The 27,815-nt window shown below is 39.9% G+C and overlaps 1 protein-coding gene across 1 annotated transcript in view; it reads left to right on the top strand.

Moving 5' to 3' along the window:
- Positions 1-7,976: 7,976 nt before the first annotated feature.
- Positions 7,977-27,815, top strand: part of si:dkey-199f5.8 (beta-1,4-galactosyltransferase 3) — a 45,836-nt gene continuing 25,997 nt past the window's right edge. The window contains exon 1 of the mRNA XM_017714433.2: positions 7,977-8,089. The gene's annotated coding sequence lies outside the window, so the exon portion shown is untranslated. The remainder of the gene's footprint in view (positions 8,090-27,815) is intronic.

The following is a 27,815-nucleotide window of genomic DNA, read 5'->3' as shown; positions in this document are numbered from 1 at the left end:
CGGGTTTACGGCTTCCTTCTTTAATTACCCTTATCATTAAAGGAGAATTGCACTGATTTATTTATTTTTTTAATTTATGCATAATTCAATAATTGAGGTGTAAACTAAGTAATTCTGAGTGGTTTGATGTGGAATTTACTATACAAAACCATAAGTGAACCTACACAAGGCTTCTGAGTTTTATATCTAATGTTGATGGTAAAATGTTTTGTTTGGGAACTATTTTGCCTGCATGTAACTTAATCGTATTTTAGCTTTTTAAAAATATCATAAAGCAGTGTCTCCGCCATCAGGCAGTGAATTGATAACCATTTCATGTAGGAACTTTCTGTGAGGAGCTTTTAGAGGTGGACATCTGGTTCCCATCACCACCACTGTGAACAATTCTGATGGCAAGTTTCTCTAGAACAGAGCATTTCACACCAAACCACTCTGAACCACCGTGTTTACTTCTTAACCATCTGTAGATTTCCCCTGCAAATGTGCTGGAATATCAGTTTTATAATGTAGTTGCCGGAATGAGAACAAGTCATTATAGATGATTTGAGAATTATGACAAATTAAATTTGAGCAATCAGTAAAGACTTTCATTTGGTAATTTAAGTAAAAAAAGATTAAATGGATGTTCAGTCTAGATATGAAATATTACTGTGAAATTAGTCCAACTTTTTTTTTAATGTTTTAGTGCATTTAAACTGATGAAGCAGTACTACAAATGTGTTTGCTAGAGCTTTAATCTCTGATACTGGTCATCCGACAGCATTACGGAGTTGCTGAGTGCTGGTAGCTCCTCTGGATCTGTACTGTGCCAGTCTGGACGAGCGAAGGCTACTGGAGTGATGGGCAGTGGGGAAGAAAGGTGGTCGTTCTTCTCCCTCAGTATCTCCTTTTCCCAGATCAGCCCAGGAGTTGAAGCAGCTCAGCCTCAGGTTGTAGTACTGCCTTCAACCACAAGAGGGCGTGCGGTGTTTATAATAGATATAGTATGTAGTGTAATAGACAGAATACAGTGGTTGTAAGTTTTTTGACGTCTGCCCGAGAATTAAAGTTTCCTAGCTTTGGATTTGAATTATTATATTTAATAATGTGGTTATAACATACAGTAGTTTTATTTATTTACTTTTTGCTGTTTATCTGCAGCCCAGCTTGGGCAGAAGCTTAGGTATCCAACTTAGCCATCTAGCTAAAGTGTTGGTGAGGTAGCTAACCTAGAAGTTGGTGTGGATAAACCATTTCAAATAAATAATGTAATGTAGTTACCTAAATACATAAAGTAGAGAATGACTAGCGTGGTTGGGGTAGAGGTAGGCGATATGACAAAATTCAATATCACAATATTTCAGATTTTTTATGATACACAATATGTCCCAATATTTGTTTCCTGACATCTGATGAGTTAGAACAGACAAAATCGTGCCACGTTTTAAAAAGACACTCAAAAACGATGAATACGGCACAAACTGCTGCACTAAATCCAATTGAACAGGAGGAAGTACTGATACCAAAAATATGCTCAGAAAAGTTAAGTGATACTTTTATTAATCCCACAAATGGGGAAATTCCACCTCCGCATTTAACCCATCCGTGAAGTGAAACACCACATACACACTAGTGAATACACACACTAGGGGGCAGTGAGCACACACTTGCCCGGAGCAGTGGGCAGCCCTATCCATGGCACCCGGGGAGCAGTTGGGGGTCTTGCTCAAGGACACCTCAGTCATGGCGTGTCGGCCCTGGGGATCGAACCGGCAACCTTCCGGTCACAGGGCCAGATCCCTAACCTCCAGCCTACGACTCCCCCAACATTTCATAATGATGGTTAAAGCTTTGTAGCTGGGTAAGTTATTAGCTTCCTTAATCCACGTAGATGTTCATTATAGATTAGCGTTAGCCCCTTCTTACACGAACCTCAAATTAGTGTCTTATTTTCCAGTTTCTTGTTCAAATTTTAAATGGTGCAGCTTCAGGCACCAGAAAGTAACTGCTATTCCATTTAAGGTGGAACGGGAAAACTCGGTATGAGAAGCCAACCTCAGGTTCACCCTCCAGCATGAAGGCTTGTTAGTGCTTTTTGTTTACTTGTCAACACTCCTCAGGTTTAAAATCATCACACCGTAGCTAGTTCCACTTGTTCTACCACTGCGATATAGCATATTATGTCTCAATGAAACACCTCTGGAATGTACGCTCCGGAAGGTTCTTTAGCAAAGAAGAATTAGAACCATGGAACCGTTCTTAAGATTGATGGAGAATGCGTTATATTTGATTCTATAAACAATCTTTATTTTTATTTATTTATTTATTTTTAAGTTCTATGTAGCACCGAAAAAAGGCTTTTTCTAATGTTGCACGCTTAACATTGTCACAATTAAAGAACCCTTTTTTGGTGCTACATAGAACTTTTTTTTAAAGATTCTTCATAGAATCAAATATAACACATTCTCCATCAATCTGAAGAACTGTTTCACCATGGAAAGAACCGTTTAATCATGAAATGGTTCTAGATAGAAATGGCTTTACTAAAGAACCCTTGAAGACCGGGGTTATTCTAGAGAAACCCCTAGGGTTTGTTACAGTTAAAAACATGTTGGCGTTACAATTTATTTATAGTTTAAAATAAAACTAAGTTATTTTAACAATTAGACCTTCTTGAGCCTCAATGTAGCAATATTGGTCTTTAAATCATCCAGAATTCCAAGCACCGCAGAAGAGCTCGTCCTCACAGTCATGTGTAAAGGCTGAGGCCATATTTTGAAGTAAAAAACACGTTTTATCTGCTATTTTAACTGCAATAATCTATACGTGACTATGGAATATATGATTTAAATAACATATAGAAAACAAATGAGAAATAAATATAAAATGTAATGAATGTTGTGGTCCTCAGGGGTCGTGTCACTGATGTTACTGCGTGACAAAAAAAATCTCTTATTTTGAAGTCACACCGATGACATCACTTGACTTCCTTTGACCTGTTTTCTCAGGATCTGTGAAGAAAAGCACACGGTGAGTCCACTGAGTCTTTCAGTTTTCAGACATTTTCTCATTTAGCTCATGATTTCATATGAAGCTTTTAGCTGAAGTCACCGGCGTGACCGACTTTATTCTGAGAAAATTGTGAAAAAATAGAATACGAGCGGATTAAATGACATCTTTTAGTGCCTTTTCCATGACTGATAACCTGTAGTTTGATGTTCTATAGCAGTTATTCTGTAAAATGCATTTTTCATTAAGAATGTCTCTGGTTTTACCTTCATTATGTGTAACACCAATGAGGATCAGTAACACCAGTGGAAAAGCGGATGTTTCTGTAGAATGACCCACTGATGTTCGTCATTGATTTGTCACTTTTCCCACCTGTTCCTACACGGCAGGTGGGTGATGAAAGGATCAAAGTAGGTTGTGTAGAGGGTCCTGGTGGCAGCATCGCCAGACTGAGCGAAAATGGTCCACAATTCAAAGCTGTGTGGACGTTTACAGGCTGGACAGAGAACCTGCCACAGAGCTTTCACCAAAGCGTACAGCTTAAGATGGGGCTTCCAAGGCTGGAGCAGAGGAGCGCATGAAGACGCCCTGGCAGACATGCTAAAAACAAACAAACAAACAAAAGAAATATAAATAGGACTGTGTAAAAGTCAGAGACCACCCTTCATTCATTGAACGGGGCTCCTAACAACCACCTGGAAGAGCTGGTCGACCCCAAAACTGCCCCCATCAGATAGACAGCACTTAAAGCTGTCATCTTTGAGAGAGAGGAGAAAATCAAGCTGCTCCAGATCTGAAAACATCCACAGGTGTTTCTGTCCATCCTTCCACTGTGAGAAGACGACTCAGCGCTGTGGGTCTGAAAGGATGTCATCAAACAACAAAGCTGAACAATGGACTGACCACCCAGACCTCATCGCCACTGTATGTGTTAAACGTTAAACCAGCTTCTAAGACTGAACTTTGGAGGTGTATCTGCAGATTCTTTGAGGAACTGAAAGTCTCCTGAAAAGAATGGAAGCTGGAAAAAGGTGAAGAGAGACTCACTGAACAGCTGAGAGGAGATTTAGCTGTTGCAGTACTGATGAGCTGGTTTAGTCACTCCAGTCTTTACTAATAAACAACACAGCCGCAGTTCCTTTGCCTCGCTAACTGAGGGAATCAGGATCAAAGAGCCGTTTGACTTCGTCTCAACAGTAAAGCGGCTCTGATCTGGTCGAGCTCCCAGTCTGACGGTTAGAACTGTTTCTCTGTTAGTCTGAGATCTCATACCAGCCCACGGTGACCTTGGAGCTGCGGAGTGAACAGTCACCTGTTTACATTGGAGTTCAGATCCCAGGGCGAGTTCTGTGACTGACACAGCGCCCATATAACACACACACACACGGCGCTGTGTAGATTTGATCTTCACCGAGCCGCATAAATCTGATAGCTGCTTTATAACCAAACAACACAGAGATAAGAACTGCAGTTAAAACAGAAATTCAAAGTGCATCACTTCCTGTGTTCAGACCCGCCAGAGCGTGATTCCTGATTTGTTTTGGTTTTTTTCTAGCGATTCGATTCAGTTCTGCTCGAATCAGCGCTGACAGAGAGAGAGAGAGAGAGAGAGAGAGAGAGAATGAATGAAAACAGTAAGGAGTAGAAACAGAGAGAGAATAAAGACAGAAAGAAAAAAGGGGGGAGAGAGACTTTTACTTTGTTTTTAACGTCAACAGTGTGCAAAATTACACTTCACAATCGGACAAAGCCCACTCAGCCCCACCCATCCCCCCTTTACACTTCGCACAAGACAACACATCACATACACGTCGTGGGCTCTCCATTCTCAGCACAGCGCTTCGGCAGCAGGCCACGTGTCTGAAACGTCCATTCATTCATCTGATCGTAGAGTAAAGTACTAAGTAAAGTCCACTTTCACGCGCGCGTGAAGTCTGTAAGCCCTTGTGTTTGTCCTTGTTATCCAGATGGCCAGTTTGGCTTGACCAAACATGAAGTTGAGAAGACAGCATTTGGCCCGCTGTTGAAAAAAAGTGTTTTGAGAGAGAGAGAGAGAGAGAGAGAGAGAGAGAGAGAGAGAGAGAGAGAGAGAGAGAGAGAGAGACTTTTTTGACTCTTGATGGTTCTTTATTGAACCATTGTCTTTGTGTCGTCTTCACTTGTAAGACACAAACAAACTAAACCCAGTCCGGGGAGGAAACTGAGACAGTGAGAAAGAAGAAGATAAGTGAGAGAGAAAGTGGAGAAAAAGGAGACAGCGGAGAAAGGGGGGGAGAAAGAGGAGAGAGAGTGGAGAAAAGGGGGGAGAGAGGAGAACAATGACAGGAAGAGAAAGTGGGAGAAAGGAGAGAGTAGAGAAAAGGGGAGAGACTGGGAGAGTGGAGAATAATCATGGGAAGAGAGAGACAGTGGAGAAAAGGAGAGAATGAGAGAGGGGGATAAGAGGTAAAAGAAAAAGTTGAGGGGAGACAGTGAGAAAGAAAAAGATAATTGAGAGAGAAAGAAAGAAAGAAGAGGGTGGAGAAAAGGGGAGAAAGTGGAGAAAAAGGAGACAGCGGAGAAAAGGGGAGAGAAAGAGGAGAGAGAGTGGAGAAAAGGGGGGAGAGAGGAGAACAATGACGGGAAGAGAGTAGAGAAAAGGGGAGTGAGTGGGAGAGTGGAGAACAATGATGGGAAGAGAGACAGTGGGGAAAAGGAGAGAATGACAGAGTGGAGAAAAGGGGAGAGAGGAGAGAGAAAGAGGAGAGAGAGTGGAGAAAAGGGGAGAGAGCAGAGAGAAAGAGGAGAGAGAGTGGAGAAAAGGGGGGAGAGGAGAGAACAATGATGGGAAGAAAGAGAGTAGAGAAAAGGGAGGAGAGAGGAGACCAATGACAGGAAGAAAGAGAGTAGAGAAAAAGGGAGTGAGTGGGAGAAAGGAGAGAGTAGAGAAAAGGGGAGAGAGTGGGAGAGTGGAGAACAATGATGGGAAGAGAGAAAGTGGAGAAAAGGAGAGAATGAGAGTGGAGAAAAGAGCAGAGTGAGAGAGTGAAGAAAAGGGGAGAGAGCAGAGAGAAAGGAGAGAGAGTGGAGAAAAGGAGAGAGAGCAGAGAAAGGAACGGTGTGAGAGAGTGGAGAAAAGAAAAGGAGAGAGAGTGGAGAAAAGGGGAGAGTGGAGAAAAGGAGAGAGAGTAGAGAAAGGAACGGTGTGAGAGAGTGGAGAAAAGGAGGAGAAAGAGTGGAGAAAAAGGGAAGGAGTGAGAGAGTGGAGAAAAGAGCAGAAGGAGAGAGAATGGAGAAAAAGAGGAGAAAGACTGGAGAAAAGGAAGGGAGTGAGAGAGAGAGTGGAGAAAAGGGGAGAGACTGAAGAAAAAAGAGTGGAGAAAAAGGGAAGAGAGTGGGAGAAAGAAGAGAGTAGAGAAAAGGGGAGAGAGTGGAGAACAATGATGAGGAGAGAGAGAGTGAGTGTGGAGAAAAGGGGAGAAAGTGGAGAAAAAGGAGAGAGTGGAGAAAAAGGAGAGAGAGAGAGAGACTGGGGAAAGAGTGGAGAAAGGAGAAAGAGAGATTGGAGAGAGTGGAGAAAAAGGAGAGAGAGACTGGAGAGAGTGGAGAAAAAGGAGAGAGAGACTGGAGAGAGTGGAGAAAAAGGAGAGAGAGACTGGAGAAAGAATGGAGAAAAAGGAGAGAGAGACTGGAGAGAGTGGAGAAAAAGGAGAGAGAGACTGGAGAAAGAATGGAGAAAAAGGAGAGAGAGACTGGAGAAAGAATGGAGAAAAAGGAGACTGACTTTTAACAGCACTTTATTATAACCACGCCTCATTAAAGTGTGTAAAAGTGACTTCAGGCCAATTCAGCCCTCAAACCAGCAATGAAAGCAAACAGGTTGCTGAATAAATAAAAGAAATAAATAAAAAAAAGTGCAATCCACTCTGTGCTAAATAAAATCAGGTGCAAAGCAAAGTTCACCATCTAAAACCGAGCACACTGCCTCCCCGCAGCACCACACCACTTTAAACGTCTCCAGGCCAGACAGACACTTACAGCAGTTAAAATCAATCAGAATCCTTGATTTGACCAGTCAGAGAAAGTCCGGACTACGCCGGAGTCGGCTGCCTGCGCCACATGATTTCTCTGACTCGTGTACACTGCCAGTTTGGCCTGACCAAGAATAAAATTAAGTAACTGACACTTGAACGTCTCCTTCTGGACATATTTAAAACCAAGGATAAAAATACGAACAGTAAAAATCACATTAAATGAAAAAACACTGGAGAAAATGAGAGAGAGAGAAAGGGGAGAGAGTGAGAGTGGAGAAAAAGAGGGAATGAAAGTGGAAAAAAGGGGAGAGAGAGTGGGGAAAAAAGGGAAGAGTGAGAATGGAGAAAAAGGGGAGACAGAATGTAACAATGAGAGAGTGGAGAACAATGATGTGGAGAGAGAGAGTGTAGAGAAAAGGGGAGAGAGTTGAGAAAAGGGGAGAGAGTGAGAGAGTGGAGAAAAGGGGAGAGAGTTGAGAAAAGGGGAGAGAGTGAGAGAGTGGAGAAAAGGGGAGAGAGTGAGAGAGAGTGGAGAAAAGGAGAGAGAGTGGAGAAAAATGGAGAGAGTGAGAGAGATTGGAGAAAAAGGGGAGAAAGAGTGAGAGTGGAGAGAAAGGAGAGATAGTGAAACGAAAAAAGGGTGAGAGAGTGGAGAAAAAGGGGAGAAAGAGTGAGAGAGTGGAGAAAAAGGAGAGAGAGAGTGAAACTGGAGATGAGGGGAGAGAGTGAGTGAGAGAGTGGAGAAAAAAGAGAGAGAAAGAGAGACTGGAGAAAGAGAGTGGAGAAAAAGGAGAGAGAGAGTGAGACAGTGGAGAAAAGTGGGGGGGAGAGAGAGAGGGGAAGAGGTTAAAAGGCAGCGTTGTCAGAATCGGTTTGATGATCCGATCAAGCGCTCATCTTCAGAAAAGTAGGCGGAGCGAGTCAGTGCAGTGACTCGGCTCACTTCAAAGACTCATTCATAAAGATTCGAGCAGCCGTAACTGCACATCATTGAGTCTCTCAACTCCAGCGCACAGATGAGGATTCGGGAGGAGGAAAATTCATCCGTTTCTTGTGAATAACCGAACAAATAACCTTGAAATTAAGTGGTAAGCTTGGATAACGAACTTCTATGCTGTGAACCTTCGTTTTGTTTGTGTTTTACCTTTACAGCCTTAAAATGAGCGCTTCGAGAGGACTGTTAGCTTTTCACTGCTAGCTAACCTGCTAATATGGCAGTAGTCTGGCTGGGAAATGTCGCAGACCGCTGCTGATTTTTTGTGATTTACAGTCGTTTTTGTGGAAAAACTCACTGACCTGGAGGTTTATATGTCTCTAAACTGTATTTGGGGGGTTTGTTACAGAATAGAAGTCATATAGTGAGTCGATTTTTTGTTGTTTACTCTCGAAACCCAAGCTCGCGACGAAACTGAACTCAGCTTCTCGTTCGAATTTCGCCGTTCCACCTTAAATGGTGCAGCTGTTACATTCAGGCGCCTCAGCCGCCAGAGTGTGACCGCGGCACCATTTAAGGTGGAACGGCAAAATTGTGAATCCAACTTTAGCCTCAGGAGTTTGTGTGTGCGTACTGTTTTTAATCTGAATATGTTACCCCCTAAACCCACCTACATTGTTTTGGAAAGTGATGTGATTGTAAAATAAGGCGCTGTCTGTACACATTTGTCTGTTATTGTCAGTATTTTGGGTGTTATTTTTAATAGAGTTCATAAACATGAGCTACTCCTGTGGGAGCAGTTAAGCTCCACCAACAGTGAGTATCCTACAGAGACATGTGCCAGTTACACCTCTGTGTTTCAGGAACAGCTGACTATTTTGAAGGTACACACTTTAAAAAGATGGTTTAGTAAAGGGAATGGTGCTATTTAGAACCACGAGTTCTATATATAGCCATATACATGCTTAGGTGCTTCTTTGATGGTGAAACGGTTCCTCAGACTGAAGAATGTGTTGTATATGGTTCTGTACAGTACAATCTTAAAAAAGATGGTTCGTCACGGGTTCTTTAGTAAAGAAAATGGTTTTATATAGAACTGTGGACACTCCAAGAACCCTTTCTGCAATTAAAGGCCTCTTCTCACCTTCAAAAAGGTTCTATATAGAGCCACCTACAGTACAGTTCATCAATCTGAAGAACCACTTCATGATGCAGAGAACACTTTAATCATGCAAAGGGGATAAAGTGTTCATGGTTCTGTATAGAACCATTTTCTTTACTAATGAATGCTTAAAGAAGCATCTTTTAACACTTTAACAGTGTACCAAGCAGGGTTATTTGGTAAGCATGGTTCTGTATAGCACCAAAAGGGTTCTGCTGCTATTGTTATAATATCAAGCTTGTAATAAAACCCTTTGTAGTGCTGTGTAGAACCACATGCAACACATTCTCCATCAATCTGAAGAACCATTTACCATGCAGAGAACTATTTTAGCATGTATATGGTTTAACACACACACTTAAAGATGGTTTTTCAAGGGTTCTTTAGTAAAGGCAGTGGCTCTGTTTGGAATCGTGAGTTCTTTATAGAACCAGTTTGTGCATAAGTGGGTCTTTGCATGGTGAAATGGTTCCTAAGATCGATGGAGAACGTGTTGTATATGGTTCTGTACAGCAAGATGAAGGGTTCTGCTATTGATGTCATGCTTGTAACAATAGACAAACTATTTTTGGTTCTGTGTAGGACAGTTTGAAGCAACTTCTACATTAATCTGAAGAACAATACGAGGATAAAAGGTTTTATAGAGAACTCATGGTTATAAACTGAGCTGTTGCCTTTACTAAAGAACCTTTTAGAAGAACTATTTTTGAGTATGCATCATGGAAAAATGGGACCATAACTTTATATTTTCATCTTAATGACAATAACTTGCTTGTTAGACATTAGAATGTTCAGATAAAGCAGTTAAACGGTGCCAAAAAGTATAAAAACAAAGGAACAATGATGCAATCCAGGTATAAATGCATACAAACGATTCAGATTTATTCAGAATTTCAGCGTAATGAGATGTAAACAGAGTGATTCGGAGAGTTTTGGTGTGAAATGATTCAGATCTTTTTACGGTGGTGGTGATGGGAACCAGGTGTCGCCATGACAACACAAATAGACATTTACTATCCAAAACCATGAGTGAACCTACACGAGTCTTCTGAGTTTATATGGAATGTTGATGATGGGACAATAGTGGGCGAGTTTTCTTTGGGGGCTATTTTGCCTCACAGCTCCCTGCATGTTTCCCTCCACCATGAATGGAGTTTAAGTTCTCACAACTATCATAAAACAGTGTCTCACTTATCAGGCAGTGAATTCATAACCATTTCATGTGGTGACTTTCTGTGTGAGCGCTTTTAGAGGTGGACATCTGGTTCCTATCACCACCACTGTGAACAGTTCTGACTCGATTTTAATTTAATAAAGTTTTAATAGTGATTATGATTGTTTTAATAAACCTTGTCTAGACTTGATTAAGTCTGTTCTCATGATTTGTATACAAAAATAAATGATATGAGCAATTTTAATGAATTAGAAGGTGAAAATTTGACAAAACGAGCAGCATATCGAAATTTAACTGTCACTGGAACGTGTACCGTGTATTGTACATGTATTAAAGCTGATTTTGTGACGTATTGATGTTGATACGCGTGTTTGAGGGGGTTTTAAACCAGGCAGTTCAGGCTTTTGTGCTGTTTAGAACTTTAATTGTTCTCTTTTTATGAGGTCACTGTTTTGTACAAGGGTAGCCAATCAGAGTTGAGCTCACAGAACAGTTCCAAGGCCCCTTTAAGCTTAAGCCCAACTGTTCTTTAGTAAAGAAAATAGTTCTGTGTAGAACCATGAACACCCATTGCATGGTGAAATGGTTCTTGAGATTGATGGAGAATGTGTGGAATATGACTATCTATATTTTTTTGAAAAGGGTTCTGTGTAGCACCAAAAAGTGCTTTATGGCTATTTTTTTGATATGAGCTTGTTAGGATAGTTGAACCTTTTTGGTACTATATAGAACCCTTTATGAAAAGGTTGTATATAGAACCATCTACAGCACTTTGTCCATCAATGTGAAAATCCTTTTCATGAAGAATAAGAGCCTTTTAAACATGCAGAGGTTTCTTTGCGTCATCATGGTTCTATGTAGAAAAAACATCACATTTTTTAAGAGTGAACTTTGATATCATAGCAATAGAATTTCCATTTTAGCTGTATAGAACCCTTTTCAACAAAGTTCTGTGTAAAACCATATACAACACGTTCTCCATCAGTCGGAAGAACCATTTCACAGTGCAAAGAACCATTTAAGCATGCAAAGAGTGTTCGTGTTTCATTTCTTTACTAAAGAGCACATCCGTTTTAAGAGTGTAATGGTGAGAAATATGTGTATATATATATATATATATATATATATATATATATATATATATATATATATATATATATATATATATATATATATATATATATATATATATAATTTAAGAAGAGCTTGTATCTCTATTTCTGTCGTTTTTCAGTTTGACATATTTTGAAAATGGCTGTTACCTCTTTACATTGGGTGTAAATTTCATGATGAGTGGACAAAAAGAAACAGCCTGAAATTACTTGGAAAGACATCTGGTTCCATTGACTTACATTCAGACTAATGTGTGTGTGTGTGTGTGTGTGTGTGTGTGTGTGTGTGTGTGTGTTTGTGATGATTGTATTCTTTTAATTGTCTTATCTACAGTGTATAATTAGACGTCTATGATTTTGACTTTAAACAGTTTTAATTTTGACCTCCGATCTGGCTGTGTTTCTCCTCAGTGAGCTCTTATAGATCTTGTTTGTTTTTTGTTTTTTTATAAACAGATTAGTGAGTACAGACGTGTGTCGTGCACTCTATCCACTCGTGGTTTATGCTGCTCAGGCTGCTGTGTGTGAGCTGCCCGCTGGTCAGTCATGTGTCCTGCTGCAGATTTACCCCCTTAAGCGCCAGCATCATTCGTCATTGTCCGTCTCCTCTCCAGCATGAACAGAAAACATGCGTGTCCATTCACAGCGAAACTTCACTTTCCCCACTTTCAACACAGGCAGGCAGACTGACCAGTTTGGTCAGAGATTAGCATTGGAATGGGCGAGAGAAGGGTACACAGAGAGAGAGAGAGAGAGAGAAACTGGATTAGAGAGAACAGAAATGGGGAAAAACAGGAAAGGAGGAGAGAGTAAGGGATAGAAAAAGGGAGAAAGAAAGGAGAAGGAGAAAGACAAGAGATTATGAATGGTAAATGAGAAAGAAACTAAGCAATAGAGAGAGGGAGAGAAAGGAAAACGAGAGAGAGGTGGAGTAGAGACAGAAGAAAGTAAGCATGGAGACAACAGAAACAGGAAAAGATGGGGAGAGGGAAAACATGGGGGATGGTTAAAGAGAGAGAAAGGGAGGAGAGGAAGACAGTGGGCAAACAGAACGGGAGTGCAGAGAGAAGGAGAAAGAGGAGAATGAAAGTAAGGAAATGAGAGATAAAAAAGGGAGAGGCAGAACGAAGAGGAAGATGAAAGGTGGAATTTAGAGTGAGAGAGAAATAAGGTAAAGATGGAGAGAAAAAGAGAGGTGGGGTACAGAGAGAGAGAGAGAGAGAAGGAAGAGTGAGGGGAGGGAAAAGAGAAAGTGAAGAAAAGGAGAGAGATGAATGAGAGAAAAAAGTGAATGGTAAAGGGAGCGTGAAGGAGATGAAGAACAGAGGAGGAAAGGGATTGTGAATAGGAGAGGGGGAAATAAAAAAACCTGGAGAGATGAGAGAGAGATTGCAAAAGGCAGAGAGGAAGGAGGCAGACAGACCGATTGCGTAAGAAAGGAGAGGAGGTAGGGGGAGAGGGAGAATAGAGAGAGGTGTCTGTAGGTGAGAAGCTCAGTACAGACCGTCACTCCTTGTAATAAGTAGACCTGAACTCTGTGTCTGGTGTCTCAGACATTGTCGTATGAAAGTTCTGAGAAGATTTTGATCTGTTAAAAAAAAAAAAGACAGTTGGTCTGAATGACCACTGTGTCCTGCTGATATTAATCATAGAAACTAGAGCTGAAAGGTTGTTTCATATCGATATCACAATTTAAGACAGCACAATTTTTAAGAATGATCAGAAATGCTGTTTAGTTTTAAGAGGGAAAATTTAGCCTAATAACACAGAGCTTGTTGTGAACTGCCTGTAGAGTTAGACCAATCAGAGGCAGCCAAACTGTCATCTGTTGTGACATCACAGCCACAGCCTACTGGCTTTCTGGAGCACTACATTAAAAAGTTGAGCCTCAAGCTAGAAAAAGTGGTCTTCTTGGCAAAAAAGGCCTGAACCTTAATTTATAGAAAATAATCGTGATTTGAGTCTCATTCACAATTTTAGTGAGAGAAATCAGTTAGACCTTTTCTCCCAAATTTTTCAGCCCTAAAAGAAACCAGTAAAAATCTCTCCTGATGTTCTGTGTGTTCCTCATGTGTTGATATTAGTGTAAACTCTAGTGGACTAATGGAATGGGTTAACAGGTGTTCTAATTCCTGATGGGATTGAAAGGTGTTCATACAGGAAACTAGTATATCTAATGGTAACCATTTTTTCCTAAAACATTTTTAAATCCATTCATGGTGGAGGGATACACTGCAGGGTGTTATGAGGCAAAATAGTTCCCAAAGAAGACGTATTATTTCAGATTTTCCACTATTTTCTATCATCGACATTACATATAAACTCAGAAGATGTGTAGGTTCACTGGTGGTTTTGGATAGTATATAAAATGTCTATATTTGATATATTTGTGTTGTGTCGTTGAAATTTTTGTGCTTTTTTTGGGGGGGAATATTTGACTGCATGTTACTTTGATGGTTGTTTGAATCGGATGTTTTCGGTTCAGTTTGGGCTGCTTTCTGACCAACCAGGGCGTAATTCATGCAGCTTTTAATCAATCTTGATCGAGTGAGACTAGTGACTCTCAGCTTCACCCACTGGAGTCAATGGAGGTGATTTCTCGACAGTCATACTACAGCTGCCTCATCGCTCAACTCTGATTTTTGGCTCAGATCTGATCTTTCTAGCTTGATGGTTCACATTTGTGAGTCAAATCTGTCACTAATGTGAAAGAAGTATGTGGCCTGAATCAACCCGATAGCTCACATCCTAATCAATAACATGAACCGCTTGCCTCACAAACAAACTAACCAGCAGAACGAGGCTTCGTTGTGAAGGTAATTTGCTCAGATCAGCTCTCAGCTGTTCTTTATTAGAGTGAGAGGAAGGCGAAAAAGGGGCCAGATGCTTTTTACAGTGTTTGCGGCACTAATTTCAGGTTTGATGCTGCTGGCAAGGTAATGCAGAACAATGCGCAGTGAAATAATAATAATAATAATAATAATAATAATAATAATAATAATAAAACACAAATATTGATCAGAGCATTCTCATTAAGGTCGCATGGCCAGATATGAAAGGCTGCATTCACATTACCAGGCTGAAGTGACACACATCTTATTTTTTTTTTTTTTTTTTTTTTTTTTTGCCGTAATGTAAATCTTTTCAAGGCCGATCTGAGCCACTTTCAGATGTGGTTCAGAAGCAAATTGTATTTGATCTGTTCTTATCTGATCTTTCAACATCTTATTTCCAGTTAGGTGAACCTTTGAGTTAAAAAGATCAGCAAAATATTGGAGTTGGGCAGTGAGGCTTGTAATATGAATGTAGCCAAAATGTCTCAAATCTGATTCAGAAAGGTCAGATTTGTGTCCACACAGCTCTGAAAAAATCTGATCTGTTCACATTAAGGCAAAAAAAGGGAATTTTGCCACTTTAGCCTGGTAATGTGAACACGTTAAATTGGACTAAATTCACATTACAGGCCTCTTCGCTGAAATCAGGTTTTTTTGCTCAAATCCAATCTCTCGGACACAATATTTCACACTCGTTTAGGTAAGTGACTCATCTGTCATTAATGTGTACGAACCGATGTCCTCAAATTATCCTCATGCGCACATCCTAACCAGTAATGTCACATGAATGAATCATGTGCGTCATCAGCACAGACTAATGAGCAGAACGAGCTTCACTGAGAAGATCATTAACTCTGATCAGCTCTCAGCTTCATTATTAGAGCGAGACGAAGGAGAAAACGGTGAGATGAGCTGCTTTTCCGACATTCACAGGCTTTAACTTCTGTTCAGTGCTGCTGCCATGTTAACGCTGAATGATGGCGCAGCAGAAAAAAAGTGCATGAATTCCCGTCTAAGCGTCACATTAAGGTCGCACGGCCATTAATCGGATACGTATCTGATCTAGGGTCACAGTCCTGAAAACATCAGATCTGAGTCACATTTGGGCGAAAAATGGGATTTGTGACACTTCAGCCTGGTAATGTAAACGTAGTCTTGGATCCAGAAGTCCGTATATGGGCATTAGGCTGATTATGGAGGTCTAGGGCAGAGAACTGGATGTGGCAGAATTATTTATTGTCCCTCACAGGCGACCAGCAGCTTTATAGCTTTTATTTACGAGCCTGCGCTTGAAAAAAAAATATACATATTTCTCCATATAGCACAGGCTACATAAACGTATATGGAAACATATGTGAAATTGCAGTTTCTGAGATGGGAGGTTACACACGGGTGCTTCCTCATTTGCTGTATTTTTTTGTGAGGTGTGGGAAAGCGGCTGTCTTGACTCAGTACTGAGAACTTGGTATACAAACACTGCGATGGTGTGAACGGCCTTGAGACCGCTCTGAGTACAAGATAAACACTGCGCTCTCGAACAAAGTGAGAGAGAGACCACAGGCCTGTCTGCATTTTTTAACGTGAGCTGGCAGTAAAGGTCGGCGAAGCCTCAGTATACTGAGCCATTTGAGAACACAACCTGTAAAGACTTTTATGTGGCTGACATGAGAAATTCTGGTAATTATTGATTCTTAAAATGTGATAAACTTGACAAGTATTACAGATTCAGCCATGTTGTTTTAGTTTTAGAGATTACTGTAAAAGTTATTATTTCAAAATCTGACATTCACATTTCTTACCCACCTGCTTGCATAAAATTGATAAACATAAGTCTGAAATCAGTGAGTGTGATTACATGTACCTAATGATCTGATAACTGCAGAAAGCCAGATTTTGTCAGTAATCTGATTGTGTTTACATGAACCTGAGTAATCAGATAATGGGGAAACTCCAGGTCTACATGAGTCAGACAATAATCAGATTTCTGCTTTGCAACCAGCCATTTAACTACAGAACAAGACGAAACGTAACTCTATCAGATTTCTCAATCTGATTTCTAGACCATACTCCGATCCAAGAAATTGGATTGTGCTGTTGACATGACCGTTTAAAAATTAGATAACTGCAAAACTCTGATCATGATCAGATTACTGATTGCATGTAAACACACTCATTGATTCACCAAAATGAAAAATCTTGGCTGGAAAAACAAAATTAAGCATACAAAGAGTTGGTATAGCTTTATTCTATTTATGTTTTTGAAAAAAACCTACTGAGCATAAAAACTGGTTTTAAGAATAAAAATACACGTCTGTTAATGAGGATTTGGCATTTAAAATGACAAATCTGAGCTGGCAATAAATAAAAACAGCCAATAATTCTGAACGATCACATTACAGACATTAGACAGCATGTAATATGATCGTTAATAATTATTAGCAGTATGTAGATCATAACAATAGACAAACCATTATGTTTTCTTAATAAATAGCTTACCAAAGGAAAATAAGGCAGTTGGGATAGTCTGTTTAAAATAAACTCTTTTTAAACTTCGTTTGAATTTATTTTATTTTTTTTATCCATTATAAACAGACAAGTATCCAGATACATTTTTGAGGCGCTGAATAAAATTCTTCACCTGTATGAGAGACACTAATGGGTGTGTCTCTGTGTGCCCTGATCAACGTGGCATAATTTCCCTGTAGTCTCTTAAAAAAATAAAGGTTCCACGTGGGCCACACTGTTGGGGAACGTACTGTGGCCTTTTTCATGATCGTGAACTGAGTTTGGCTGAATGGGTTAAAGCTTTACTGCTGTTAGCAGAGCTTTGAGCTCCTCATGAAGCTGCGAATACTCAGACTTGAGGTCATATTCATCCATTGTTGGTTTAGTATTGAGCCTTGGTTCAGGGTGGTATGTTCTGGTGGGTCAGGATGAGGTTAGCCTTTGTTTCTAAGTGCTATGCAAATCTAGGTAAATGCTCAGGTAAACTGTCACTGCCTCACTTTATCAGCCTGGATATCAGTGAAGTGGCCTGTTGGGTCTTTTTATAGTGATAGATCAGCCTAAAACACACATTTACAATTCCCAGCCCAGACGTGTTTGCTGCTGTTTAGTTTTAGTCCTGGAGGCTAACATAGCAGTTACACCCTAAAAATTAGCATCTGTGAATACTGCATTGTTGTCGTGCCAGGGTCAGAAAACACCAGGGGTCGGCAACATGCGGCTCTTTTACTGCGCTGTTGTGGCTCCACAGCAGAATCAGATTTGTAGGTAAAAATAAAATAATCCTCCTTTACAGTAAAATAAAGCTCTGCTTCACACTTTAACCACTTAAACTCCTTGGGCCCACCGGTGGTTCCAAAACGCACTTTGTCATATTCTTCATAACTTTCATATTTCACAAGCTACATTCAAAAGGTGTCGTATGAGAGCTTCAGTCAAATAGATGGGTGATGTAATTTTAAACCCTGAACTCACTATTTTTTTGTCTACTGAAAGCTGACCCATTTTTTGCAAATACGGGCTATAAACTATAAACAGATGCCGTTTCTTCAGTGATCTGCTCTGTAAAAAATTTTTTTTATAAAATAATACAAAGATCGTGTAAGATTTTTGGATTTCAGCAGTAAATTGTAAGCATGTAGCAATATGTGTGATCATAAAACATGTTTTCTGTTCATTTGAGGGAAGCTTTTACAAAATAAATAAAGATAACAAAAATTCACAGTTAATTCATGCAGTTACTGAATAATTAGCCTTACGATTTGGTTGTGAAAATTCAGATGGACAAACCAAAATACACCCTGGAGAACCCTGAAGATCGGCGCAGATGGCAAAGAGAGAGATTTAAGACGAACATTGATCATTTGGAGACGAACGACTTGTTTGTGTTTGATCACTCCAGTTTGTTTCCTCATACATTTAATCTACAACAAGAAACTGAGAAACACTAAAGTCATGAAGCTGAAGTCAGACTCTCATTCAAATTCTCCTGTTCCACCTTAACTGGTGCAGTTACATTTTGGTGCCTCAGGCACCTTTTAAAGTGGAACGGGGAAATTCAAACAAGATGGCGATTGAGAAGCGACTTCAGCCTTAAAAAAAATGGAATGTTGAGACACATTTAGCAAGAAACTGTTCTACTTTGAGGGAATTTTTCCTGCCATAGATGTGAGAAAAGCAGCTATAGCTGAGCTAAAGCTAAAAGCAGAGCAAAGTAAGTCTGGGTTTTTCTTTGTGTTATATTTTTTAGTCTATGCTAGTACTTTAGTACATACTGAGACATATTTACAGCCAAGATGGTGAAATGTTACTTCATAAAACGTTGTGGCTCCCAAGGTGTGTTTTTTTTTTTTTTTTTTTTTTTTTTTGGATGACGCCTGGACTACACAATATTTTTGTCTTTCACAGTGTCACATTCAGGCAATTATAGTGCCATAAATTGGTGCCGTATCTTGTCTAGACTGGCTACACTACACAGTTGACACCAGGCAATCATTGTTCACGCTCTTGTGCGAATTCTTTGGTTCATCAGGGAGGCAGATCAAGCGCTACATGTGATGTTGGCTTTGTGTTCTGAAAAGAAAGAAAAAGCGATTGTGGTGCCGTTCCTGAGTGTCCGAAAAGGACAGTACGGTCCGTCAGTCCTTCAAGGAGAACCTGAGGTAACAAATGCGTTTGCATATCGAGAACATTTATATAAATGTAGCTACCAGGTTTGCTGCCTGTGAACAGATGCTATAAACGCTGTTTCTCTCCAACATTTATCTTTTTGGACTTGTTGTGGTTCTCCCTTGAGGAGACGTCAGAAAGGCAGGGGTTCTGCTGCCTTGGCTCAGAGAACCTTTCCCTTGTTTCGTTTTTTCCATCGGACAGCTGCAACTGCAGCATCTCTGTTTCTCTTTGCCATGTTTACCTCGCTCTCACGCTCTCTCTCTGTTTAATAGAGTGGTGTGAGTTTGATCCCTGTGGATCTCAGTGCCTGGATACACAACCGCAACACATTACCAGGACAGCGTCATACATATCCAGTGTGTGTATATACCAGAGCTGGGAAATCTGTCAATATTTATCGTGATCAGTATGATATATTTAATATGCTTATTATATGCTTAAACACGTAATGCTTTTCTAAGCACGTGTATTGTCAGTACTTTTAATACACTGACCAAATGCGTGTTTCATTATTAAGAGAGCAAAATTAGTCCCATTTAACTGAATTTAGTTCCAAATACTGAATAAAAATCATTGAATTCAGTTCTTAATAGTATTTTATTTTAAATGTGCACTGCTGGCTCTTTTACTCTCTTCCAGCTGATCAGATTTCTGAACAAATAAATATTGTGACATAATGTATCGTGAAAATTTCTTGAAATATTAAGTTCAAATCACCCATCTCCAGTAAGTTACGTCGCAATAACGTTTTGAGCACACTGTGGACATCCTCAGTGCTTCCCAACTGTATGATTGATTACAGAGAGCATAATTACTTTGTAATTGGATTATTTGTGTGAAATGATGAATACAAATGGTATTTAATAGATTCAGTTAGTATTTAATAGTAAGACAATATAGTTTATACAGCACCTTTAATTCACTGCTGTCAAAGTGCTTTACAAATGAGAAAATAGTCAGAAAGTAGTTATTTTAAAAAGTAAATGCAAATAGAAAAACATTAAAAACTATAGATGGAAAATCATTCAATTAAAAATCAAATTATAAATTAAATTAGGATAGTTAAAATGAATGGTTTAGGATAAAAGAGTCGCTACAGAGGAAAAGGGTCTAGAAATGCTATAGGTGTTTAAACTGAGCTGAAAGCTGCTCTAAAAGGAACATTTTTCATTCTGATTTAAAGTGTCCAGTGTCGGTGCTCTTCTAATGCCCCTGTCCACTGGGTCCATTTAAGAGCAGTATAGTATCTAAACGCTGCTTCTCCATGTTTAGTCTCACCTTCGGCAGGACTGACTGACCAGTTCCTATTGATCTGAGAGCTCTGCTTGGCTCATATTGCTGCAGCAAATCGGATAAATACGCTGCTCTTGACCATTAAGATATTTTAAAGCCTGTTCTGGAACAGACTGATGGTGGGTGGGTTCCTTCTTGTACTTCTAGTGAGACTCTGGCAGCTTCATTCTGAATCAGCTGTCTTTTTTTTTTGGAGTCCAGTTTGACGAATGCTTTAAAGTTGCTGCTGCGGCCGCTTTCAGTGGAACAGTTTTCATTTTCTCCCTCCTAAAGCTGTCGGTATCTGAGAGCGCGAGAGCTCAGCGGGAGACGATGTTCGTTCACTGGAGCTGGTGGTTCTGGACAGACCCTGGCACCCCCTGCTGGCGTGTGTGTGTTTAACTTTTTGCCAACTAGTTTATTGCTAGTGACCTTTTTAAACACCTCCAACATGGCTAATTTAGCATTTTGGTTATAGTTATTTTCACCTCCATTGATTTAGCTCTGTGTAGATGGTCGCTGATGTTGCTGTGCTCTGATAGCTGGGAAGGCATTTTTCCACAAAGCATTTATATACTATATTCAGTTCATTCAGACCCCAGCATTGTTTGTTCTGAACACATCCTCGAATTCCAGTCTTGGCAGCTATATCAAAGATAAAGTGGCAGACCTTTACATGGTGAACTGAAGAAATACGAACACCTATTCTGAGGTTAATAACTGTCTGTAGGGCAATGGCCAAACCTGCTTTTCCCAGCATCCTTGTAAGCGACTATCAAATATCATTAATTTATTATTTTATTTTTTTAATGTGGCATTAATTTCTTTTTCCAACGTCCCTCAGAAATAAATATCATGACATCATGAAAGTCTTGACCGCTGGGATAGGCTCCAGCACCCCCCCACGACCCTGAGGGAGAAGTGGCTTAGAAAATGGATGGATGGATGGATGTAAGTCTCTCTAAAACATGGCATCAACATTAAGCTCCCTGTGGAAACGACCTGAGAGAAGAGACCTTCTCAAAGGAAGAGTTTTAAATCACCTTACCTTTCCCACGTGAATCTGGCTTAACTCGCCTTTCCCATGTGATGCGGGTTTCCTCTCACCTTTCCCGTGTGAAGCAGGATACCTCTCACCTTTCCCGTGTGAAGCGGGTTTCCTCTTACTAACGAGTAATGGGAGCTTATACTCACCAGTTAGCTTCGTGCTTAAATCTTTACGTTTTTCAACCTATGCTAAGCTCTTAAAGTGGAAATTCTAGCAGTTCTTCAAAGTTTCAGCCTTTTTAAATTGTGTGAGATGTAAACAGAGTTATTCAGAGAGGTTTGGTCTGAAATGGTTCAGATGTCTTTACAGTGGTGGTGATGGGAACCAGGGGTCGCCATGACTACAACACAAATATAGACTTTTTTTTTTTTTTTTTTTTACTATCCAAAACCACCAGTGAACCTACACGAGTCTTCTGAGCTATTATATATGGGATGTTGGTTAATCTAAAGAACCATTTTAAGGTTAAAATGGTTCTATAGGGAGCTCATGGTTGTAAACAGAACCATTGCCTTTCCTAAAGAACCCTTGAAGAACCATTTTTGAGTATGTCAGGGAAGAAAGGGAACCATAACTTTCTACCATCTATCATCTTAATAATGGTAACGTTCTTTTTATAGCATGTCATGCATTGAAATGTTCATATAAAACAGTCAAACGGTGCCAGTAACATGCTGTGCATGTAATGAAAAGCATAAAAATAAAAGAAGTAATTTTAATAAAAGTACAAATGTAAAAAAAAAAAAAGCTAAAATGTCAAATGATTTTTTTTTTTCAGAGTTTCAGCATAATGAGATCTAATTCAGGGCTGTTTGACGAGGCTCAGATGTCTTTACAGTGGTGGTGATAGGAACCGGGGTCGCCATGACTACAACACAAATCTAGACACCAGTGAACCTACATGAGTCTTCCGAGTTCATATGGAAAATGGTGGATTTTTTTTGGGGACTGTTTTGCCTCACAGCTCCCTGCATGTTACGTATCCCTCCACCATGAATGGAGTTTAAGTTCTCAAAACTATCATAAGACAGTGTCTCAGTCATCAGGCAGTGAATTCATAACAATTTCATGTAGGAACTTTCCGTGAGGAGCTTTTAGAGGTGGATGTCTGGTTCCTGTCACCACCGACATGAACAGTTCTGACTCTAAGCTTATCTAGAACAGAGCGTTTCACACCAAACCACTCTGAACGACACTTTTACATCATAACCAGTTAATTATATAGATTTTTTGAAAAGTTAGTGGAGTTCCCCTCTGTCCTCTGTCATCGGTAATAGGCTTGTTTATGGGGTTTTAGACTCTGTATGACTCAGTGTTAAACATGAACTGAAGCATGTTAGCTTAGCAGGTGTTTCAAAGCCTGTATTTTGTCCATACTTGTGCTCATGTTTATAATAAGCTTCCATTATATGATATGTACATTAGCCTTGTAGCTCCAATGTAGATTAAACAAGAAAACACCAAAAATGTCCTGGTTGATTGGCCACCTCATTGTGAAACTGCATTTTTTAAAATAATGGTTTGACTAATTCTTTATTTACACTCAGGGTTGTGTCTGTCAGGTCTCCTGCGAAGTTTTGGATTGAGGTTTTAGGGATCTAATATAAAGCTCCTGTTTGAGTGTGTTTACATTCATTTGCGTGTCCTGCTGTGTGTCCGTCAGGGTGGGGAAACTGATGTAGACTCTTCACATAAAGTGGGACAATTATTAACCTACAGCATTGAACTTGCTATAAAGGGCTTCTTAAGGTGTTTGAAGACTCTCAGGCAGCGACGGTCGCTTTGCGTCAAACAAAACAACCACAGCTTAGAGTATTTGCTTCACAAATATCTCCCTCCCAGGGTGTGCCTGCTCAGCATGGCCCTTACCCTCCACCTCTCTCTCTCTCACTCCCTAACACTCATTAGTCTCGCTTCTCTGCTCTTGGACTCCTTTAAAGGGGAATGCCATCAGTTTACTGATGCAATCAATTTAGTGATGCATCAGTCATTCAGAGCGGTTTGATGGGGCTCAGATGTCTTTACAGTGGTGGTGATAGGAACCAGGGGTCGCTATGACTACAACACAAATATAGACATTTATGTTTACTATATACATCCTTGATTGAACCTTCACGAGTCTTCTGCGGTTATGTGGAATGTAGATGATGAAAACAGTGGAAAATCTGAAATAATATGTTTTATTTGGGGACTATTTTGCCTCACAACACTCTGCGTGTAATGTATTCCTCCACCATGAATGGATTTTAAGGCCAAAATCTTCTGAAAACCATCATAAAACGGTGTTTCAGACATCAGGCAGTGAATTCATAACCATTTCATGTAATAACTTTCTGTGAGGGTGCTTTTAGAGGGGGACATCTGGTTCCTATCACCACCACTGTGAACGATTCTGACTTACTAAGTTTCTTTAGAATTAAGCATTGGGGATTCTGAGCTCTGAGGTTGAGCTTGTTTTTGGGGTTATTGGGATCTGAGGTCAGGCTCTTTTTTTTTTTTTTTTTTTTTTTGAAATTGGGATCTGGACTCTGAGGTTGGGCTGGCTTTTTGGTTATTGTGCTTGGCCCACACTATAGGATAATAGGGCCGATTTTAGGACTGTTTTTGCTCATTCTGACAATCACGAAAGGGAGATCTTAAACAATGACCTTCCCCGATTGTCCTGTGACGTGGGGCGTGTATAATCCAATATTTACGCCTCCAATCTGCTTCGTCTTCAGTTGGAGCCCTGATTGTGAATTGTAAATATGAAGCATGTTCAGTATTCACAACTCAGCTGAGCTGAACTGAACTTGTCAATGTGTGCAGAAGAAGCTGTAAGCACAGCAGCTAAATTGAGAACCGTGTGTGTGTGTGTGTGTGTGTGTGTGTGTGTGTGTGTGTGTGTGTGTGTGTGTGTATAAGCCCTATTGATCCCTTCCTTTCAGTCCTTTATCCACAATTTTTCTACCTCTTGGCCTTTTCTGTGCAGAAAGAAATGCCACAGCACCAGCCTCGTTGTTAGGTGTTTTGTTTAGATCTAAAGCCAGATTAGTTTGCAGAAACTCCCGCAAAGAACCTGAACGTCTGTTGTTTTTCATTCAGGGCAGGTCGTGTAATGCAGGGGTCAAGGACAGAAAAATTGGTGAAAAGTATGTTTACATGTAGTTGTCTCTCATTTTCAACATCAGTTAGGTTTTTTAGCCTTTTCAACTCCTTGAGTCCACAGGTGGTTCCAAAATGTACTTAGTCATATTCTTCATAACTTTCATATTTCAAAAGGTGGATGTCGTATGAGAGCTGTAACCGTCTTCATTCCAGTCAAATAGATGGGTGTTGTAATTTTAAACCCTTATTAATAAAAGAAGCTGAACTCACAATTTTTTTTTGTCTACTGACAGTCGACTCATTTTTCCACAAATATGGGCTATAAACTGTAAACAGACGGCGTCTCTTCAGTCATCTGCTCTGTAAAAATTATTTTTATAAAATAATACAAAGAGCATCTAAGGCTTTTGGCTTTCAGCAGTAAATTGTAAGCATATAGCAATGTGTATGATCATAAAACACTTTCTGTTCATTTGAGGGAAGCGTTTACAAAAAATAGATAAATAAATAAAATAATTTACTTTTCATGCAGTGACTGAATAATTTGCCTTACAGTTTGGTCATGAATTATCAGTTGGGAAAACCAAAATATACCTTGGAGAATAAGAGGTTAAGCTTCTGTAGTCTAGACCAGGCATTATTACTCTGAGTTTGGGTTGGTTTTTGGATATAATGCCTGCACTACAGGGTAATAAGGCCGATTTACTCCTCCCAACAGTCACAAAAGGTCTCGCGATATCCTGGTGATCAGGCTGAGTTTGGGCTGGTTTTTGTTTGTTGTACTCTGGGTTTAGTTCATGTTGATGATCCTGTGTCTCAGTGTTGTGGTATTTTCCTGTTATCTGGGGCAGCTGATGGCTTTAATTGTTGTCTAGTTTCACACCCTGAGGAAATGAAATCCACCTCCTCTCTCTCTCTCTTGCTCACACAGATATTCGAGTCGTACCTTTATTGGCAGATGTTCGCTTAAAGGAGTTTTCAGCCTCTTTATTGATATTTGTTTTGATTTAACGATTGGTTTATTTTTTAGCTCTCGATAAGAGCGCAATGTGTAGATAACTCCGGGTTACTGCACTAAAATATCCGCCCTTCATTTGTTTTACTGCATTTGTAACCCTACAGAAATGAAGTGTCTGTTTCTCTGTAATGCTGATCCAAATATGTCCGGGTTTATACTTCTTAGCCTTTTGCAAACATCGGACACTTTGTTTATTTATTTAATTCACAAATGGTCCCCAGGTGCCAAGTTACTTATTTTCCAGGACAAAACCAGAAGGCGTACATTTAACAGAGAATTTCAAAAAGCCTCGACACCTGAGTATCATATTGCATTTCTCAGTGCTCAGTGAGTCACTCGTTCCCTTTATTCCAGCCTCCATTCTTTTCAGGAGACTCACTTTCAGCTCCTTAAAGAGTGTGCAGACACACCTCCAAAGTTCAGTCTTAGAAGCTGGTGATCATTTTCTGAAGTGATCGAACACATTCAGTGATGCTGAGGTCTGGACTTTGGGGTGGTCAGTCCATTGTTCTGAGAACACCAGCAGCTTCTGTGTTTGTGTAGTGTTTCCTGAAAATGACAACATATGGCATGTGTTACCGTCTCATGTAAATACTTCCTGATTGTAATTGAATACCAAAAATATGGAAAATTACAGTTGTAAGACTTTAATACCAATCAAATTCTGAAATTTATAGCATAAGCTGGTGTGTTTTTCCATTTCATTAATTGTCAAAAATTCCAACTAAAACAACTGGCTAAGATAACTGTGTATGCTAGATTGTGATGTGCATGGAATTATGAAATTGTGAACTTTACAAACTAGAATCTTTAAACCCAAAAAAAACTAACCTTATTTTTTTTCCATTTTTAATATGCAGATCTAATTAAGCGAACAGAGGCAATGCAGATAATAACAGCATAAAATAATTGATTTAAGTTTTTGTTTTTTTGTCTCTGTTGTTGCTGCGGTTGTTGTTGTGGGAGGGGTGATGGACGTTGTTGTTGTATTTTATAATAATAATTTTTTTATTTTTTTATTAATTATTTGATGTTTAAAAAAAAAAAAGCATGATATTTGCTCTCTAAATATCGGTGTCGGCCAATGAATATTGGCCGACACCTATATTGACCATATCGGTCAATATAGATCACTAGAAGTGACCGCCTCTGTAAGTGTGAGGTTGAAGATGTTGAACTGACCGATGAGCTCCAGTGTGGGGGGATGGTGCTGTGCAGAAGTTGTGATCTCCAGCTTATGGACCACAGCAGAGGCTGTATATATATGCGCTCGCTGTGCTGCTCCTCGGCAGATGTGCTCCAGATGTTCTGAGCTGGAGCCAGTACTAAGCTCCTCAGCGTCTCTCTGCTTTGCTCAGGAATCTTTGGCCTGCCACTCGTTTCATCTCTAACCTCATCCTGCGCTCAGTCCGTCTGTACTGTCCTCAGAGGTTCCAGTGTTTGGTGTCTGAAAGTCAGTTCTTTAGTTTTAGCCCTGCAGCTACAAGGCTGATGTAGCTAACGAGTAATGGAACATGCGACAGTCAGCATTGTGCTCTGGTGGTCTCTGACACTGTGTAGCCTACTGGTATGTATAAACATGGACTAAAAACTAGCGAAATTCAGGCTTTAAGGTGATGTTGCTGTTACTTTATGCTACTTGATGCTTAGATGGTGCTTCAGTGCTCATTGAACATGTGAACGAGTTTGTTGGAGACCATATAAGCTGTTAGGGATGCACTGATATGAGAGATGTGGGCTGTTATTCAGTGTTTATCATTTTATTTTATTTTATTTTGTATTAAATGCTTTTAAAAGTTAGCTCACAGGAAACTATTACACAACATGGTTATCAACACATTGCCTGATTCCAACATATTGTATGATACTTCTAAGCTAATCTTGTGGCCTATATGTATATACAGTATCTCACAAAGTGAGTACACCCCTCACATTTCTGCAAATATTTAATTATATCTTTTCATGGGACAACACTGTAGAAATTAAACTTAAAGTAATCAGTGTACAGCTTGTATAGCAGTATAGATTTACTGTTCTCTGAAAATAACTCAACACACAGACATTAATGTCTAAATAGCTGCCAACACAAGTGAGTACACCTCACAGTGAACATGTCCAAATTGTGCTCAAAGTGTCAATATTTTGTGTGACCACCATTATTATCTAGCACTGCCTTAACCCTCTTGGGCATGGAATTCACCAGAGTTGCACAGGTTGCTACTCCTCTTCCACTCCTTCATGATGACATCACAGAGCTTGTGGATGTTAGACACCTTGGGGTCCTCCTCCTTCTGCTTGAGGATGCCCCCACAGGTGCTCTTTTAGGTTTAGGTCTGGAGACGTACTTGGCCAGTCCATCACCTTTACCTTCAGCAAGGCAGTTGTCATCTTGGAGGTGTGTTTGGGGTTGTTATCATGTGGCACAGTTTCTGAAGGAGGGGATCATGCTCTGCTTTAGAATATCACAGTACATTTGGATTTCATGTTTCCCTCAAC

Source organism: Pygocentrus nattereri, chromosome 24, assembly GCF_015220715.1.
Source record: "Pygocentrus nattereri isolate fPygNat1 chromosome 24, fPygNat1.pri, whole genome shotgun sequence".
NCBI lineage: Eukaryota > Metazoa > Chordata > Actinopteri > Characiformes > Serrasalmidae > Pygocentrus > Pygocentrus nattereri.
The sequence above is the reverse complement of the archived record's forward strand: the minus strand, read 5'-3'. Positions and strand labels throughout refer to the sequence as shown.